At 36.3% G+C, this 19,277-nt stretch overlaps 1 protein-coding gene and 1 pseudogene across 3 annotated transcripts in view; both read left to right on the top strand.

The window, feature by feature from the left end:
• Positions 1 to 19,277, top strand: part of Mrps35 (mitochondrial ribosomal protein S35) — a 67,561-nt gene that overhangs the window by 30,755 nt on the left and 17,529 nt on the right. The window lies entirely within an intron of this gene.
• LOC113198101 (S-formylglutathione hydrolase pseudogene) lies at positions 11,100 to 11,935 on the top strand (annotated as a pseudogene).

Genomic DNA, 19,277 nt, shown 5'->3' with positions numbered 1-19,277 from the left:
GAGGTTCAGTTTTCTTCTAGAGAGTTTTTGGATAATTTAGAGAACACCTATGTAAGTGTGGAGCAAATAATGGGTTCTCAGTAAATGGCTATTAATATTGTTAACAATACTAAAATGAAGAAACTTTTTTTCTTAGAATTTCAAATTCATTTATTTCTAATTTCAGTACATAGTTTACGTTGACAGAGTTTACCCAATTAAAGTCATATATGTACCCTACAGTGTTTAAAATTTTAGAACATATATTCTACTCAGACTTTGACTTAATTTATAATAGTGAAACTTCCGAAATTAACTTTTATTACATGATGTTTGTTAATCTAAACCTTCCAAAAGCAATTGGGTTAAGAAATGATTGAAAAAAGCATTTCCTAGAAGTCTTGCCGAAAGATAGAGTGAAACACAAACACAATAAAAAAATAATCATTTTAAGAATGCATTCAAATTAAGTTAAATTTTTGTAGATTGTCCAACATAGGGAACTTAGGAGATTCGGTAGCATTTCATATTAGGAACATTTGAAGGACTAGAGCTAGCTGCAGAAAGTCACTCTCTTTAGATGTACCTACATTTACTCTGGAAGATGTAGAGCTCTGAAATCAAATTCCAAAGATTCTTCAGTGGTATTGATATTGAATTAGTACTAACGATTACTTTTTAAAATTTAAATTTTGGGCTGTCTTATTGGATTTCATGACAGACTTATTGTCAAAAATATATCTAGCTTTGTAATAGAGTGATTCTGAAGTTAGTTAACAAAAATTTCTAAGTTAGATAATTTTATACTTACTAATACAGGTCATTTTTAAATGGGATCTTACTGCAAATACTTTTGATAAAAGTAAAGTTGAAAGGAGTAGAGGCATTCAAGCCATATTGAGTAAGCTCTACTGGGCAGTGTTCATGATACTTATAATGGTACCTCCATCAAGTCTTGCCCCACAGACTCTAGGGATGATCCAACCTTAGCACAACTGTGAACTTGGAATGGATGTTCATTGAGCAGAAATTGAACCTGTGCCAGAAGTACTACCTGGGTGGGTTGACTTTCCTGTTTGTTCTCTGGCTGGTCAACATTTGCTTTTTCTAAGTCTACCTTCCCTCCGCCTGCACTGAGCAGAGCTAAATCAAAAGTTAAGTCTGGGGCTTCCTTTTCTGGGTGATCATGCTCAACACCTGAATCACCATTTTCTAGATTTACCAGTTCTGCTGGGCCACACTATGCCCCTGATACCCCCTGCCAACTTCTGCACAGGACCTGCTCATTCTCAGAATGGGCTTCTCTTCTCTAAATTCACACTCAAGCCCCTAATACTTGTTCCCTTTTCCCATATTCTCTGCTGACATCCTCCAGCAAAGAATCTTGACTTAAAAAAATACTTTTGCAAAACCATAATCACCATTTAATTTTGAGTTCATTTTGATTGTATGTGTGTGCTGACATACACATGCATTGCCAAGTTCTATTAGAGAATACTTGAACAATGTTTGCTATGTTGTTTACTCTTTCTTATATTCAACAGCTGTTTAGTTCTTGTATACAGCCAGCCCTCCAAATCCATGGGTTTCACACCCATGGATTCAGTCAATCTCAGATCAAAAATAGTCTTTTAAAAATTGCAGCTGTTGGGGGCTAGGGTTGTGGCTCAGTGGTAGAATGCTTGCCTAGTGTATTCGAGGCTCTGGGTTCGATCTTCAGCACCACATAGAAATAAATAAATGAAAACAAAGGTATTGTGTCCAACTACAACTTAAAAAAATAATTTTAAAAAATCGCAGCTGTTGGGCTGGAGTTGTAGCTCAGTGGCATAATGTTTACCTAGTACATGTGAGGCACTGGGTTCAAGCTTCAGTACTACATAAAAATAAATAAATAAAAGTATTGTGTCCATCTACAACAACAAAAAAAATTTTAAATGCAGCTGTTTTGAACATTAGCAGTCTTTTTTGTTGTTATTATTCCCAAAATATTTGACAACTGTATATAATAACTGTTTACATAGCATTTACATTGAGGAAACTTAAACTTCTGCAGATTTAGGAATCTGCAGACTCCTGGAACCAATCCCCGATGGATTGGGACAACCATACAAGAAAAGGTGCTATAATCCGTAGGACTATCAAAATGAATGAGCCTTCACCCTTAGGCACCTTTATTTCTGGAGGGAAATTGATGGTTATAATACAGTCTGTTGAGCTGGATAGCAGAAATTAGGCATAGTGCTGTGAGAGATGCAGACCAGAATGAATTCTACCTGACAGCTTCAAAGGAGTGGTGACAATTTTGGAAGATGAATAGGAGAATATAGTACAGAAATGGGTGAAGGACTTTCCAGACTTTGTGAGGTTAGAGAGTAGGCAGAGGTTTGGTTTGGAAGGATATAGACTAACAGGATGGGGTTAGAAAATGAGACTGGCAATAAGTTAGGTCCAGATTGTGAAGCATGCTGTATAGCTTATTCACAAAGTACACATTTGTAATCAGAGGGCAACATCAAGCATTTTACTAGTTGTCTGAAAAGACATCTCTCACTATTTTAGAGTTTATAAAGGAATAAGTTGTCCTGTATCAAATGTCAAGTGTTCTTTCATTAAAAATGACAAATGTTTATTAATTGCCATTTATTTGCATGCCATCATTAGATATAGAGGTTTATATGAAACAGAAAAAACATAGTTCCCAATGGCAGAATACTAGTGAAAACCAGCATGTTTAGTAATAAATATTATAAGTGTTGTAAGGGTTGTTTTAGTTTGGGCTCTGCTCTAACAAATTACCACAGATTACGTGGCTTTAAAAAAAGAAATTTAATTCTCACAGTTCTGGAGCTGGGAAATCAGAAATCAGAGTGCAGCATGGTTGGACTAGAGTCAAGGCCCTCTTCCTGGTTTGCAGTAGCTGTCTTCTTGATGTATCCTTGCATCAACCAGAGAGAGAGGAAGCAAGCGCTTTCCTATCTTCTTATGGAGGCACTAGTCTCATCATGAAGTCAACATTGTTGGCCTCATTATTTCCCAAAGACCCTATCTCCAAATGCTGTCATATTGGGGCTGGGGTTTCAATGTGAATTTTGGGAAGACACAGACATTCAAGGGTTGTATTATTTAGTATTTAATTTTTTATTCTTTCCCACTTACTCCTTTAAATATATAGCCTTCAAGGCATTAAGATCTGATTTGAGCCTCTTATTCTGTATCTAACCCCTATTTTTGTACAGGTAGGTTTTTTGTTTTGTTTTCGCAGTACTGGGGATTGAAACCAGGGATTCTGTACCACTGAGCTCTACCTCTAGTCCCTTTTTAAAAAATTTTTATGTTGCTGAAGCTGGCCTCCAACTTGTGATCCTCTTTCTTCAGCCTCCTGTGTCTGGCGAAGTTATACTATCTTACTTTCTGTATTGGTCACTAAGCACTTGACTATAGATACTTTGTCATTTATTGTTGTTTTGCCTTTCTAACTAATTGTAAAGGGCTTCATTAGCAAGGATCTGACCTTATTGTAATTTGTGCTTCAAAGTATCTAGGTTAATGTTAGGTAAGAACACTTAATATTATAATAGCTTTTGAAACAAATATTATCCATTCTTTTAAATTTTTATAAATAGTCTTTTGAAATAGGTTTTCAACTCTATGTTCACAAATAAGGTGACAAATCAAGAGGTAAACTTCCCTTTCAGTATTATAAAATGTGCCATATTTATTAGATGTTAGCAATAATTAGCTTACTGGTGTGAACTATTAATAATTCTTAGATAAAATTATTAACAGTCAAAAATTATGACCTCTTTTGAAGAAATATCTTTGCAAAAGTTAAAGAGACAGTGTTCATAAATGTATAATTTGGATTATGTGTAGATCAGGTTTTTCATATGATTTTATTTTTAAAGTTTAAAATTGTTCTAATTCAAAATAAATAGATAAATTGTTCTAATTCTACATTATTTTGGAAGCTCTCCACAATGTTTGCTTTTGTGAGTTTATTTTATGATGCAAATTTATATTTGACAAAGTTCATAGAATCTGTATTCTTTAAAAATATTGGCTTCTCCTAGCAAGGTACATCTATTTCACATGAAGTGTGTATTCTGTTTCACACTTCATGCATAAACCTAATACTACATGTTTGCTAAAGAAATGCAACTGTCTAACCACATTAACTGAACTCATATAATGAGTCTGAGAATTAATGCTGGGCCAGTAACAATAAAGAGTGACTACATGCCACAGTTTTACTTGATTCCATACAAATATGTCTGACCTTTGTTCTAAAAGTGGATCTGTGGTGTTTCTACCACAGAAACACCTGTCATCTGTGTCTTTATCTAGATTTCTATTTTAATTTCTCTGCTGTTTCAAATGATCACCTTGGGTTAACATAAAAAAGAAACCATGCTGGGCATGGTGGTGAACACCTGTAATCCCAGCTGAGGCAGGAGGATCACAAATTCTAGCCTAGCCTGAGCAATTTAGCAAAACCCTTTCTCAAAATAAAGTTTTTTTCAATATGACAGAATAGAGAATGTCACTTTCCTGGCTACACCGTGGAGTAAAACCAAGAAAGCAGACAGGCAGCTTCTCAGCAAGGTGGGTAACCCAAAAAAAGGCAGGGAGGACTTTACTTGAATTTAAAACTGGACATTCAGAGCAGATTGGGGACTCAGGAGGTTGGATGTATAAAATGAGGAAAGAATCCCCAGCAGCACAGCCACTGCTGTGGCCAGGCTGGAAGCACCAGCCAGAGTGGTTTCTTCACAAGTGAGGTGGAGGTATAAGGGGATTAAAGGAAACTGAATTTTTAGGAGGCCTGATGTGTGTGTCTGGGTATGGAACATTTATAGATCAGCAACATTGCCCCGACAAACCTGAAAGGCACACTGCACATATCCCTGTGCAGAAAAGAAGCCATCATCTCTCCAGTTGAAGTGCAGAAGACAAAAGAAGGAACCATTTTGCAGCTGCAGTGGGGGAGTGGGGAGGGCGGACAGCTAAAGAAGCTAATTTCCTGACACACCCGAGTTTGACCCATAATACAGGCCCAGGAAGCACACACTGCATGCCATAAAGTGTGTATAAGCAACTAGGAAAAAAAATCAAACATGGAAAGAAGTTTACTGGTTGTGAAAATCCACCTAGCTTTACCCCTCCCCAGTAAACCTGCTGCTTGCAGCACTGGCAGGGAGAGAACACATCTGGTCAGGAACCAAAAGGGTGGGGGCAGGAGAGATTGAGTTTGAACTCAAGACCAGGAAATGTGGGGCCTGCAGGTGATGTAGGAGACTAAGAATTGACTCCTGTACTACATAAGTGGAACCCAGGGGAGATACCCGGGGTATAGTCTTCTAGTGTGGACTGTCAATTTCTGGGCCCTGGAGGTATGCTGAAAAATCTCCAGACCAATTGGCATTCAGCAAAGAACCTGGTGCCCACTTAAGCCTAAACCCTGCCTCTAGGAATTCCACCTACAGGATTACCTCTTTCCAGCAGCCCAGAGAGTGGAGCATCTCAATCCAGATGACCCTGCCTAAAACTGCTGAGAAGAGAAGCTGAGAATTTTTTGAACTCCAGTGGAAAGAACTCTTTAACTTTTCATCAGGATTTTTTTCTTTCTTTTTCTTTTCTCTGTTTAATTGTGATCTTAATGATACATGGGCATTTATACATACTCATATCTGGGCTTTTTTCTCATTTCTCACATTTCTAAAGCCAGTCATTTTTCATGGATCAGTTTTTTGAGAACTAGGATATTTGATCAGTGTATTTTAGTTTTGTTTTGATTCTCTTTATTTTTAATTTTTTTAAATTTATTTTTCACTTACCTGTTTCCCTTTATTTTCTCTTTTCTTCCACTAACAGTCAGTCTTTGTTGTTCTTTCACTCTTCCTTTAAATTTTTACTTCTGTCTTCTCTCCTCCTCCCTCATAATCATCACATCCTATATCACTTATGTTCACCCCCTGACCACCATTTGAAATTATAAATCCTTTTGCAAACTTGCAGTTTTTATTATAGGCAATAACTGATCACATCATTTCTGTTTATTGTGATGATTAACATTAAGATGATATAGTAGGAACTCTTTGGTTTAATGCTGTATATTGTTTGCATTGGTTATTATTATTTGTCTCCCCCTAAATGGTGAGGTACTGGAAACCTTCAGGAACACTACAAGCACACAGGGTAGAAACTCTGCTATCTCAGATCCTACTGCTAGATGGTTAGACACACAACTAACATGAAAAGCAAGGAAACAAATTGCCCCAAACAAACCAAGATACTTCAAAACAGAATCTAACACCACCATGGTGGAAGAAATGTCAGAGAAAGAATTTAGAATGTACATAGTTAGAACTAATCTGCAAGATAAAGGGCGATATCAGAGAAAAAAAATACAGGAAATGAAAGATCACTTCAGTAAAAAGAGATTCTGAAAAATAATCAAGCAGAAATCCTCAAAATGAAGGAATCAATAAACCTAATTAAGAATTCAATGGAAAGCATTATCAACATACTAGACTACTTGGAAAGCAGAATTTCAGGCAATGAAGACAAATATATAATCTTGAAAACAAAGTTGACCATGGAGAAAATATGTTAAGAGACCATGAACAGAACTTCCAAGAAATATGGGATAACTAGAAAAGACCAAATTTAAGATTTGAGGGGATAAATGAAGTCTTGGAGATACAAAACAAAGTAATGCACAGTCTTTTCAATGAAATAATATCAGAAAATTTCCTAAATCTAAAGAATGAAATGGAAAATCAAATACAGGAGGCTTAAAGTTCCACCAATATACAAAATTACAACATACCCATACCAAGTCACATTATTATGAAAATGCTTAACATACAGAATAAGGATAGAATTTTAAAGGCAGCCAGAGAAAAATAGTAGGTAACATTTAGAGGGAAAACAATTTGGATCTCAGCTGACTTCTCAACCCAGACCCTCAGAGCTAGAAGGTCTTGGATATATACCAAGCTCTGAAAGAAAATGGATGCCAGCTGAGACTACTACGTCCAGCAAATTTAAGCTTCAGAATTGATGATGAAATAAAAATCTTCTGGAGGAAGACGCCCGGCGCCAAGCCAGACCGGAGGAGGAAGTCCGGCCCCACCCCGAGTGCTAGTCTGGAGGAAGCCCATCAACCCTTAAAACCCATCAAAGGGGGTGTGGCTACCAGCACGGTTCTGCGGCTGATCCAGGTACCCGGTTTCCAACTCCCCCACCCTTAGCTGCGATAACTCAAAATATTTCCCACAAGCTTTTCGGGGTTGTAGCTATCAACGCAAAACAACAACTTTACAGGCACCTGGTTTCTACCTCAGAGACTAGAGTAGGGAAGATACAGGTGGAAGCTCATTTCCTTTCACACTGGCTATATCCACCACCCTGCATACAGAGGCTCAAGCTAGGAATAGATAACGCCACCTACTGGAAGCAAGGAAAACAGTGTTCTGAGAGACTTTTTTTTTCTCTTTTCTTCTCTCTCTTCCACAACTTCAGCATATGTGAAACCAAGAACTGTGCATGAACAACCGAATTACCAAAGTAATATAATATAGAGGAATTGCATATACCCCACCTTCCCCCCATTTTTTTCTTTATTTCTATCTTACTTTCCTTCTCTTATTTCTCTTTTCTTCCTTGTTATTTTTTTTTCTTTTTTTTTTTTCATTCTATTCTCTCTATCCCACTTTCAATCTCCTAACTTTTGCTATCTATACATAGGGTAACCATCTAAATACAGATAGGAGGTTGAGTCTATACATTCTTCCATAAATTACCAGTCTATTGGTTAGAGTTCTCCAAAGGTGCTGTTAGTTTAACCTCATACCCTCACTCCTTTCCCTCTAAGTATAACATGCTTCGTCTGAAATTAAGTTTTCTATAGGCCACCAGATATGGTACACCTTTTATGAAACTAATGAATATATTCTTAAGTAATAATTAAAAACAATATCTATAGTCTTAGAATCTAACTACAGGAGACTCATCTGATAGGAAAAGACATACACAGACTGAAGGTGAAAGGTTGGGAAAAATCATATCACTCATACGGACCCCGGAATCAAGCAGGGGTGTCCATAGTTGTATCAAATAAAATAGACTTCAAGCCAAAGTTAATCAAAAGGGATAAACAAGGACACTACATACTGCTCAAGGGAACCATACACCAATAAAACTTGAGGATCATTAATATATATGCCCCAAACAAACTCTTCTCAAGTTCAAGAGTTTAATAGACCACAACACAATAATCATGGGAGATTTTAACACACCTCTCTCACCAATGGACAGATCTTCCAAACAAAAGTTGAATAAAGAAACCATAGAGCTCAATAATACAATTAATAATTTAGACTTAATTGACATATACAGAATATACCACCCAATATCAAGCGGATACACTTTCTTCTCAGCAGCACATGGATCCTTCTCAAAAATAGACCATATATTATGTCACTGGGCAAATCTTAGCAATTACAAAGGAGTTGAGATACTACCATGCATTTTATCTGATCATAATGGAATGAAATTGGAAATCAATAATAAAATGAGAACGGAAAAATCCTACATCATATGGAGATTAAACAATATGCTACTGAATGAACAAAGGGTTACAGAAGACATCAAAGAGAAAATTAAAAAATTCTTAGAGGTAAACAAAAACTCAGACATAACATATCGAAGTCTCTGGGACACTATGAAAGCAGTACTAAGAGGAAAATTCATGGAGTTCATTCCTTAAAAGAAGGAAAAGCCAACAAATAAATGACCTCACACTACACCTCGAAGCCTTAGAAAAAGAAGAACAAATCAGCAGCAAATACAGTAGAAGGCAAGAAATAATTAAAATTAGAGCTGAAATCAATGAAATCGAAACAAAAGAAACAATTGAAAAAATTGACAAAACTAAAAGTTGGTTCTTTGAAAAAATAAATAAGATTGATAGACCACTAGCCACGCTAACAAAGAAGAGAGAGAACCCAAATTACTAGCTTACGGGATGAAAAAGGCAACATCACAACAGACAATTCAGAAATACAGAAGATAATTAGAAATTATTTTGAAACCCTATACTCTAATAAAATAGAAGATAGTGAAGGCATCGATAAATTCCTTAAGACATATAAACTACCCAGATTGAGTCAGGAAGATTTAAACAGACCAATATCAAGTGAGGAAATAGAAGAAGCCATCAAAAGACTACCAACCAAGAAAAGCCCAGGACCGGATGGATATACAGCAGAGTTTTAAAGACTACCAACCAAGAAAAGCCCAGGACCGGATGGATATACAGCAGAGTTTTACAAGAACTTTAAAGAAGAACTAATACCAATACTCCACAATCTATTTCAGGAGATAGAAAAAGAGGGAGAACTTCCAAATTCATTCTATGAGGCCAATATCACCCTGATTTCCGAACCAGATAAAGACACCTCAAGGAAAGAAAACTACAGACCAATATCCCTAATGAATTTAGATGCAAAAATCCTCAATAAAATTCTGGCAAATCGTATACAAAAACATATCAAAAAGATCGTGCACCATGATCAAGTAGGATTCATCCCTGGGATGCAAGGCTGGTTCAATATACAGAAATCAATAAACGTTATTCACCACATCAGTAGACTTAATGATAAGAACATATGATAATCTCGATAGATGCAGAAAAAGCATTCGACAAAGTACAGCATCCCTTTATGTTCAAAACATTAGAAAAACTAGGGGGGGCTGGGGATGTGGCTCAAGCGGTAGCGCGCCATGCCTGGCATGCGTGCGGCCCGGGTTCGATCCTCAGCACTACATACCAACAAAGATGTTGTGTCCGCCGAGAACTAAAAAATAAATATTAAAAATTCTCTCTCTCTCTCTCTCTCTCTCTCTCTCTCTCTCTCTCTCTCCTCTCTCACTCTCTCTTTAAAAAAAAAAAAAAAGAAAAAAGAAAAACTAGGGATAACAGGAACTTACCTCAACATTGTAAAAGCTATCTATGCTAAGCCTCAGACTAGCATCATTCTAAATGGAGAAAAACTGAAGGCATTCCCTCTAAAATCTGGAACAAGACAAGGATGCCCTCTCTCACCACTTCTATTCAATATAGTTCTCGAAATACTGGCCAGAGCAATTAGACAGACGAAAGAAATTAAAGGCATTAAGATAGGAAAAGAAGAACTTAAATTATCACTATTTGCGGATGATATGATCCTATACCTAGAAGACACAAAAGGGTCTAAAAAGAAACTACTAGAGCTAATAAATGAATTCAGCAAAGTGGCAGGATATAAAATCAACATGCATAAATCAAAGGCATTCCTGTATATCAGTGACAAATCTTCTGAACTGGAAATGAGGAAAACCACCCCATTCACAATATCCTCAAAAAAAATAAAATAAAATACTTGGGAATCAACCTAACAAAAGAGGTGAAAGATTTATACAATGAAAACTACAGAACCCTAAAGAGAGAAATAGAAGAAGACCTTAGAAGATGGAAAAATATACCCTGTTCATGGATAGGCAGAACTAACATCATCAAAATGACGATATTACCATAAGTTCTCTATAGGTTCAATGCAATGCCAATCAAAATCCCAAGGGCATTTCTTCTAGAAATAGATAAAGCAATCATGAAATTCATATGGAAAAATAAAAGACCCAGAAATAAAAATCTTCCATAATAAACAAAAGTTAAAAGAATTCACAACTAGAAAGCCTGTACTACAAAACATTCTCAATAAAATATTTCATGAAGAAGAAATTTTTTTAAAAGTGAAAATCAGCAAAAGCAGGAAGTAACATTGGAAGAATAGTCAAAGTAAAACTAATTCAAAGTAAAAGCAAGAAATAAATCAAAATGGAAGAGAATAAAAGTCATTTCTCAATAATAACATTGAATGTAAATGGCCTAAACCCACCAATCAAAAGACATAGACTGGGTGGGCAGAGCTGGGGTTGTCCCTGGTGGCCCTGTTGAGGCCCACCCTCTCCTTCCAGCCGCCTCTTCTGTCCCCTCCACCAACCCTGCCACAACCATAGGATCATCAGCCCTTTGCTGCAGACAAAAAAGCAAGTTGCAATTGGACAGGAAAAGAATGGCATTCAAACAGATTTCTAGCAACAAGTGCTTTAGGGGATTGCAGAAAGTATTTGAACATTACAGTGTTGAGCTGAACTGCAAAATGAAATCTACTCACCATTGAAGGCAGAAAGTGGAAAATGCCCTGCACTGTATTGGGTGTCTGGTTTCACTTGCATAGAACAGAATGTTATATCAAAATCTGGTTACTATCAAGCTGCCTCAAAACACGATCTTGTGGTCATTGCTTCAGATACTAGACCTTGAGGCTACAATATTAAAGGAGAAGATGAGAGCTGGGAATTGGCACTGGTGCTGGGTTTTATGTGAATGCCACCAAAGATCCTTGGAAGACTAATAACAGAATGTACTCTTAAGTAACAGAGGAGCTTCCCCAACTCATAGATGACAATTTTCCAGTGCATCCCCAAAGGATGTCTATTTTTGGCTACTCTATGGGAGGGCATGGAACTCTGATTTGTGCTTTGAAAAATCCTGGAAAATACACTTCTGTGTCAGCATTTGCTCCAATTTGCAACCCAGTGCTCTGTCCTTGGGGCAAAAAAGCCTTTAGCGGTTATTTGGGAACAGGTCAAAATAAATGGAAGGCATGTGATGCGACCCATTTTGTGAAGTTCTATCCAGATTCTCAGCTGGGCATACTAATTGATCAAGGGAAAGATGACTGGTTTCTTCTAGGTGGATAGCTATTCCCTAAACATTTCTGCCTATGCAGAAAAGAAAATCCCTATTGTTTTTAGATTACAGGAGGGTTATGATCATAGCTACCACTTCATTGCAACCTTTGTTGCTGATCACATCAGACATCATGCAAAATACCTGACTGCATGAAAAACTTCTAATAAGGGAGTCTCTTCAAGATTATAAAAATTAGAATTGCTGAGGGAAAATATTTCAAAACATTGGATTTCATAACTCTAAAGGAACTTCATTGAACGATTAAATCACCTAAATAAATATATATTTTTTAAAAAAAGACATAGACTGGCAAATTGGATTTGAAAACATGACACAACAATATGCTGTCTCCAAGAGACTCACCTCATAGGCAAAGACATCCACAAACTGAAGGTAAAAGGATGAGGGAAAAAACATATCTTTCATAAGGATCTCGTAAACAAGCAAGAGTTTCTACCCTCATATCAGATAAAGTGGACTTCAAGTGAAAGTTAATCAAAAGGGACAAAGAAGGACACTTTTTAAGGGAACAATATATCAACAAGACATGACAATTGTAATTATTTATGCCTCAAACCATGAGGCATCTATGTACATCAAACCCTTCTCAGTTTTAAGAATCAAATAGATCACAACACAATAATATCGGGTAATTTTGACATGCCTCTGTCACCACTGGATAGACCCTCCAAACAAAAACTAATTAAGGAAGCTATAGAACTAAAAAATACAATGGATAATTTAGATAATTTAGACTTTACAGACATATATAGAATATTTCATCCATCAACGACTGAATACACTTACTTCTTAGCAGCACATGGGTCCTTCTTTAATATAGACTATGTTATGTAAGTTATCTCGTATGTTAGCATGCAATTGTAGTACTTTAATATATTTTTATTGTCAGTAGGGTTATTTTGATAGCTCCCTTTCCACTGATATTTTTGTGATCTTTCTTTTTCTTGATTACATTTCTATTTCTACTCTTAGTTTTTCCTTCCTACTACCTAATTAGAAAATAATCTGATTGTTAATCTAGCTTCTTTCTGATACAGGTACTTTTAAGTTATAAATGTTCATCTGAGTAGTGTTTCATCCCAGAGATTCTGATATTTTAAGCTTTTATTATCACTTAGTTCAAAGCACTTTTTATTTACTTTTCTTGTGCTTTCTTCCTTCACCTGTGTTTATAAATGTGAATTTAATTTTGAAGTAGTTGATATGTAGGGGAAGGGTTCTATATATCTTAGGTGGTTGATTTCTAATGTCATAAATCATGCAGGAAAAACAGTCTGCATAATTTTAAATTTTAAAAGAAAACAATGGAAATGCTTTTTATAGTGATTGTATTGTTGCACGTGTGTCAAAACTGATCAAATTGCATACCTCAAATATGTACATTTTATTGTACTTCAATTTTGTCTCAGTAGAGCTGTAAAAAAAGAAAAAATAAATTATAAAGGGATAGGGATATAGCTCAGTGGTTGAATGTTTGTTGGTATGCACAAAGCTCTGGGTTCAGTTCCTGATACTCCATGGAAAAGAGGGGTGGGAAGGAATCCTAAGGGGTGGGAGAAGAATTATTCCTTTCTTAAAAGATTTTTCAATGTGGGGCTGGGGATGTGGCTCAAGCGGTAGCGCGCTCTCCTGGCATGCGTGCGGCCTGGGTTCGATCCTCAGCACCACATACAAAGATGATGTGCCTGCCAAAAACTAAAAATTCATTCATTCTCTCTCTCTCTCTCTCTCTCTCTCTCTCTCTCTCTCTCTCTCTCTCTCTCTCTCTCTTTAAAAAATAAAATAAAATAAAAAAATTTTTAAAGAAAGATTTTCCAATGTAAAATGTCTTTTTTTTTTTTTTAACACAAAGTATTTAGTGTGGCCATCCATTTTAAATTAGGGTTAAATTTGAAGATTAAGAATCAAATAATTTATCTTATTTCAACTTCTTCGTTTTTACATTGAGGAATTCAGACATAGAGAAGAGGTCAGGTACTTTTCCCAAGATCACAGGAACTTATTATCAGAGGAACCCAGACCTGAACTACAACTTCAGAGTTTCATATTCTTTGCATAGTATCATATTTAGTTTTGAATATTAGGTAATAACAGATAAAATCAAAGCTGACTTTGGCTAGTAGATTGCTGTCTTCTCAAAATTAGCATTTGACTGATTGAAAATTCACTGATCTCTGCAACCTGTTTTCAGCTGGGGTAAGATCTGTCTCAACTGTGAACCTTCTTAAACTATAGACACCTGGGCTCCACAGAATCAGACTCTAGCCACGAGTGTAGCTTAGAGGCTCCACAGCTGATTCTGATGCTGAACCCTGGTTATGAATGACTTCCTTTTTTTAAATGAATTGTTTTTCTTATGACAAAGAGACTTGGAAAGGAGAGCTCAGAGACAGAATTTAGGGTTTGTTAAACACACCACTGGGAGTTTTGGAGAGAGCCAGCTAAAGTTCTCTTTAGAGGAGTTGGTCCTTTTACCTAGAAGAATGAAATAGCACTATACACATTTTTTTTCCCTTAGTCTTTGAATGTTAATAAGGAAACTGATTAGAAATTTGGCCTCTTTTTTTTTTGGGGGGGGGGGGCGGGTACCAGGGTTGAACTCAGGGGCACTCGACCACTGAGCCACATCTCCAGCCCTATTTTGTATTTTATTTAGAGACAGGGTCTCACTGAGTTGCTTAGCATCTCACTTTTGCTGAGGTTGGCTTTGAACTCACAAGCTTCCCAAGCCGCTGAGATTACAGGCATGCGCCACCATGCCCAGCTAGTGCCACCACTCACCTCCTTTTGAGACAGTTTTTGTATTTGCATGGAGTATCAAAGCTGATGATGTCTGGTGGGAGTTAGAATGCCAGGAATAGGCAAGAAAGTGAAGGGATTTGTCTGTCACACACTTAGGAGTTTAGATTTGTTGTAGAAAGCAGTAGCTCTAGATCCCTGAGTGGGATGGTGATACCCTGAAGGTGATGCACATATGCACCTCAGATCTTGTTGCCTTCAGCCATGACCTTGTTTAACTTCTGACTCTCAAAAGCCTATATATGTAAAAATCTTTAAGAAAAACCCCTTGTTCATCTTTTCCATGCAGTGGCTGAAGTCAAAAATCTGAGAGTTATACTGTCTTCTTTCCTCTCTCCTATATCTGTTAACAATTTTTTTTCAGTTTTTGCTTTTATATACCTGCTAAAACTATTTTCTCCTCTTCATCCTCACTGCTATTACTCCAGAATAATCTTTATCATCTTTCACCTGAATAATTGTAAGAGCCTTCTAATTCAGTTCCTGTCTTAGTCACTTTCTGTATTACAGTTAGGGTAATTATTGTAGAAAAAGAAAGAAAAGGAAAAATCCCCCAAATCTGTTGTATCACATTCTTTTATAAAACCCTTCAGGGCTGGGCATGTGGCTCAAGCGGTAGCGCGCTGGCCTGGCATGTGTGCGGCCAGGGTTCGATCCTCAGCACCACATACCAACAAAGATGTTGTGTCTGCCGAGAACTGAAAAATAATAAATATTTTAAAAATCTCTCTCTCTCTCTCTCTCTCTCTCTCTCTCTCTCTCTCTCCTCTTTCACTCTCTCTTTAAAAAAAAAGAAAAAAAAAACCTTCAATGTTTCCCCATTTCCTAGGATAAAGTCTAAACTGTAGCATATCATTGGCAGTAATTTGCTACTTCATTACCAGTTACTTAGGAAATGTAGGTTTTAAACCCTGTACCTAAGCCATAATACAAAATTCTCTCAATTTTTCAAGTATTATTGTCTTATCCTTTTTTGCAATTGATCAGTTTTGCAAATTCATACGAATCTTTTAATACTCCCCAAATGTAACCTCTCTTAGATGTTTCCTGCCACTCCTTTTTCCTTGTCAAGTTAGCATTAGTTTTATCACTTTTATGGTAATTGCCTGTATATATGTCCACCTCACTCCATTAGAGTTTGTGATTACTGAGGGTAAGGACTGTATATTTCATTCATCTTTATTTTCTCATCATCTAGTATAGTATCTGGCGTGTTAGCATTCAGTCATTTTTTAAAGACTGATCTAAATTGAATTGATTTCTGTGCAATTCAGTTAAAATTTGGCTTTGGTAGCTGAAAGAATTGACAGCAGGGGTTTTTTTTTTCCACTTTTCATCCATTATGAATATTCACCTCTCCCTGTTTTTTTTTATGATTTTAACGTTCCTTGCAATTTTTTAAATCATTAAGCTGTTTTCCCTCATATAGTACAATTCTTTGCTTGTAATCATAAGTTGTGGAATATTACTATGATTCATGCTGCAAGCAAAGGGAGTTGTAAATAAAATGTTAGGAGGTGATAAATTTGTATGTTTAGTGAAGCAGATACTTTTTTGCCTACTGTAGCTTGAGAATATACTGACCATTACATCAATTAGCTGTGTATGCTTTTCTTTTTATTAAATTTATACTTAAAAGGGGGAAAAGATGATAGGTTCAGATTAAGTTATTCTTGTGTTCTTTTGATAATCTTTTTACCATGTCTCTGTGTTCCTCCTTAGAACATGTTGTTCTACCACTAACAAACAATGTGGTTTGTGGCAAATTATTTAATTGCTCTGGACTTTAGTTTCCTGGTCTGTAAAGCAGATGATAATATCACGAACTCATAGGATTGTGTGAGAATTCAACTAGTTAATGCATTTAAGGGTCTGAAAATAGTGGTTGGTATGTAGCAAGTATCCTAATAGCCATTTGTCCTCATCCCCTCATTGGCTTTCATTCACTTCCTTGAATGTGCTAAGCTTTTTCCAGCTCCAAGGCCTTTGTGGATGCTTTTCCTCCACTGGGATTACAAACTTTGACTGGCTCCTATTCAACTTAAGGTTTCTCATTAGACTGGCAGTTCCAGGAGAGTACAGTGTCTGGCATAGTAATTAGGCAGTAAAAATTATTGAATGAATGAGTAAATGATAATTGAGCCAACTGGAAAAGAAAACAGGATCACATGGAATGGAAAGTTGCTGCTTCTAGGTTTGTGGTCAGACAGGTTTTCTCATTGCAGGCAGTGAGGAAAAGAGAAACTGTGCATTATATACATACTTTTAGATTAAATTGTGAACACAAATGTTTAGTGATTGGAACATTAAAATAGGTGTCTATAATATAATTGAACCCTTTGCCTGAATGATGATCAACTTTAGCTTAGAGTGGAATTTTAATTGTCCCCAATAATTTATTAATTTAATATATTAATTTTAAAGCATAAACATACTTTATGCTTTAAAATTAATATATTCCAATCATACTTAGTGCTGGGCTTTATTATTTATTTATTTATTTTTAAATTGTGGTTCTGGGCATTGAATCCAGGCACACTGTACAACTAAACTACATACCCAGCTCCCACTTTTAAAAAATATTTTGAGACAGGATCTCACTAAGTTGCCCAGGCTGGCTTGAACTTGTGTTCCTCCTGTCTGAGTCTCCTGAGTAGTTGGGAATGCTTTCACACACTAACCATGCATAGCTATTTATTAATGACATCTAATAAGTTAAATTTAAAAGTTAAATTTATTATTTATTAATGACATTTTTCTTCTCTTCAAATATTTATTGTACAGCTGCCATTGTGTCTTAAGAGATCCATAAAGCTCCAGTTGGTATTGTCCAACAGAAGGAATTCCTGTTTTTTTCTCTTAAGCAGACAGGGTCAGGGTTTTATTTAATACATTCATGATTGACTTGGGTTAGGACTGGTTGTAGTTCTTTTAAGATTTTTTGGTTGAGTATTTGTAAAAGGACCTCCTCCCTCTAGCAGGACTGTCTCCTAAATACTGTGAGATTTTGGGACATTACACTTTGTTTTTTAGAAGCCCTGGCGCCCTAGTTTCCTATTTATAGCTTCAGAACTAAAACCAGTTATGTTTGTGGCTTCTCAAATTCTAATCTATCACACAAACCCTGGCTAGTAGCTCAAACCTCCCAAACCACTCATTTCTCTTCCATTAGATAGCATGCGCGAGGCCTTGGGTTCAATCCCTAGCACTAGAGGGAAAAAAGTATCACCTTTAGATTGTGACAGAAAAGAGCAGACTTCTTATTTCTGTTTATTTTATCCAGTTTTATAAATATCAATCATTTGATTTTTGTGAATAGGGATAACATGGTAAAATATTTGAGGCAACTGTGTTCGTCGTATTTACCTTTACAGTTTTAGTTTATTGCTTGATGGTGGTACAGGTCACATTCACTTTGAAGACATTTTCCAAAAGTTTTGTAAAAATGCCCCCGGCCATCATCCCTAAGTATTCCTCCCCAAACCCATGGCATAGGTACCTAGGTTTGAACTCTACTCTTCTTTGAAGTTATGTTATTAACAGCAAACATTTATATAGTGTTTACTATAAGTAGGTGCTCCTAGTGCAGGGAAATCCTTGACCTCTTTTAATGCTTAGAACAGCCCTATGAAATCAGAGATGCAGCTAGGATTTAAATTGAGGCCTGGGAAACACCGAAGCCCATGTTAAATATTGTTTTATATCACCTTCCTATTTGATGTTGACCACATTATAGATATGCAAACCTCTGTAACTCTGAAACCCAAAAAGCTTTAGAAATGGATAGTCTTTTCATGTCTCATTTGGTGGAAAAATGTGATCTGAATGTATAAGAAGATATTTATGTTATTTATTTTTTTATGATGGGGTTATATAATGTTGCCCCAGGCTGGCCTCAAACTTCTGGACTCAGGCATTTTTTTCTTGCCTCAGCCTCTTGAATGGCTGGGACAATGAGTACATGCCAGTGTGCCCAGCTATTGATATATTTTGTTTATTCCATGTAATGTGAATATTCGCATATCTTGCTGCAGATAGAGTAAATGTGTTAGATCAGTAGATACTGCTATAGAATCGTTCTAAAAGAGTTGCTAAATATATGGTATGTGCACTATGTTACTTCCTAGAATACAAGACATCCTGGCATCTAAAACCCTCTAAGAGATTGTAGCTCTCTATTTAATTTTTATAATATTTAGTTTTCTTTTCTGTAGAGATGTTAAAATCTCCTAGTAGGTCTGTATAAGAATTATGTGAAATAGTTAATATATATAACCATTTGAGATACTGGGTGATAGGAAATATTCACTTTGTTGGGTTATTACTATTGTTATCTTGGACTTTATATTCAGCTGTACAGTTTGAATTCTAAAGCTAGAATATGTAGAAAATGTGAATTTTGTTCAGCTTGCAGCTGAAACCCAGTGCTGCAGTATATTGGTAACAAGATTAGTGAGAGCCATGCCTTTTACAGAATGTTAGTTCATTTTATCTACCAGTAACTGTTTAGAATGTAGTGATTTTTCTCTTGTAAACATACATTATCCTGTAGGCAAGGTTTTCTTACCTTTTCATGTCATTATGCACATAGAAAATCCTTTACTGGAACTGGGGATGTGGCTCAGTGGTAGAATACTTGCCTAGCATGCACAAAGCCCTGGGTTTGACTCCCCAA

This window comes from Urocitellus parryii, chromosome 5, assembly GCF_045843805.1.
Source record: "Urocitellus parryii isolate mUroPar1 chromosome 5, mUroPar1.hap1, whole genome shotgun sequence".
Taxonomy (NCBI): domain Eukaryota; kingdom Metazoa; phylum Chordata; class Mammalia; order Rodentia; family Sciuridae; genus Urocitellus; species Urocitellus parryii.
The sequence above is the reverse complement of the archived record's forward strand: the minus strand, read 5'-3'. Positions and strand labels throughout refer to the sequence as shown.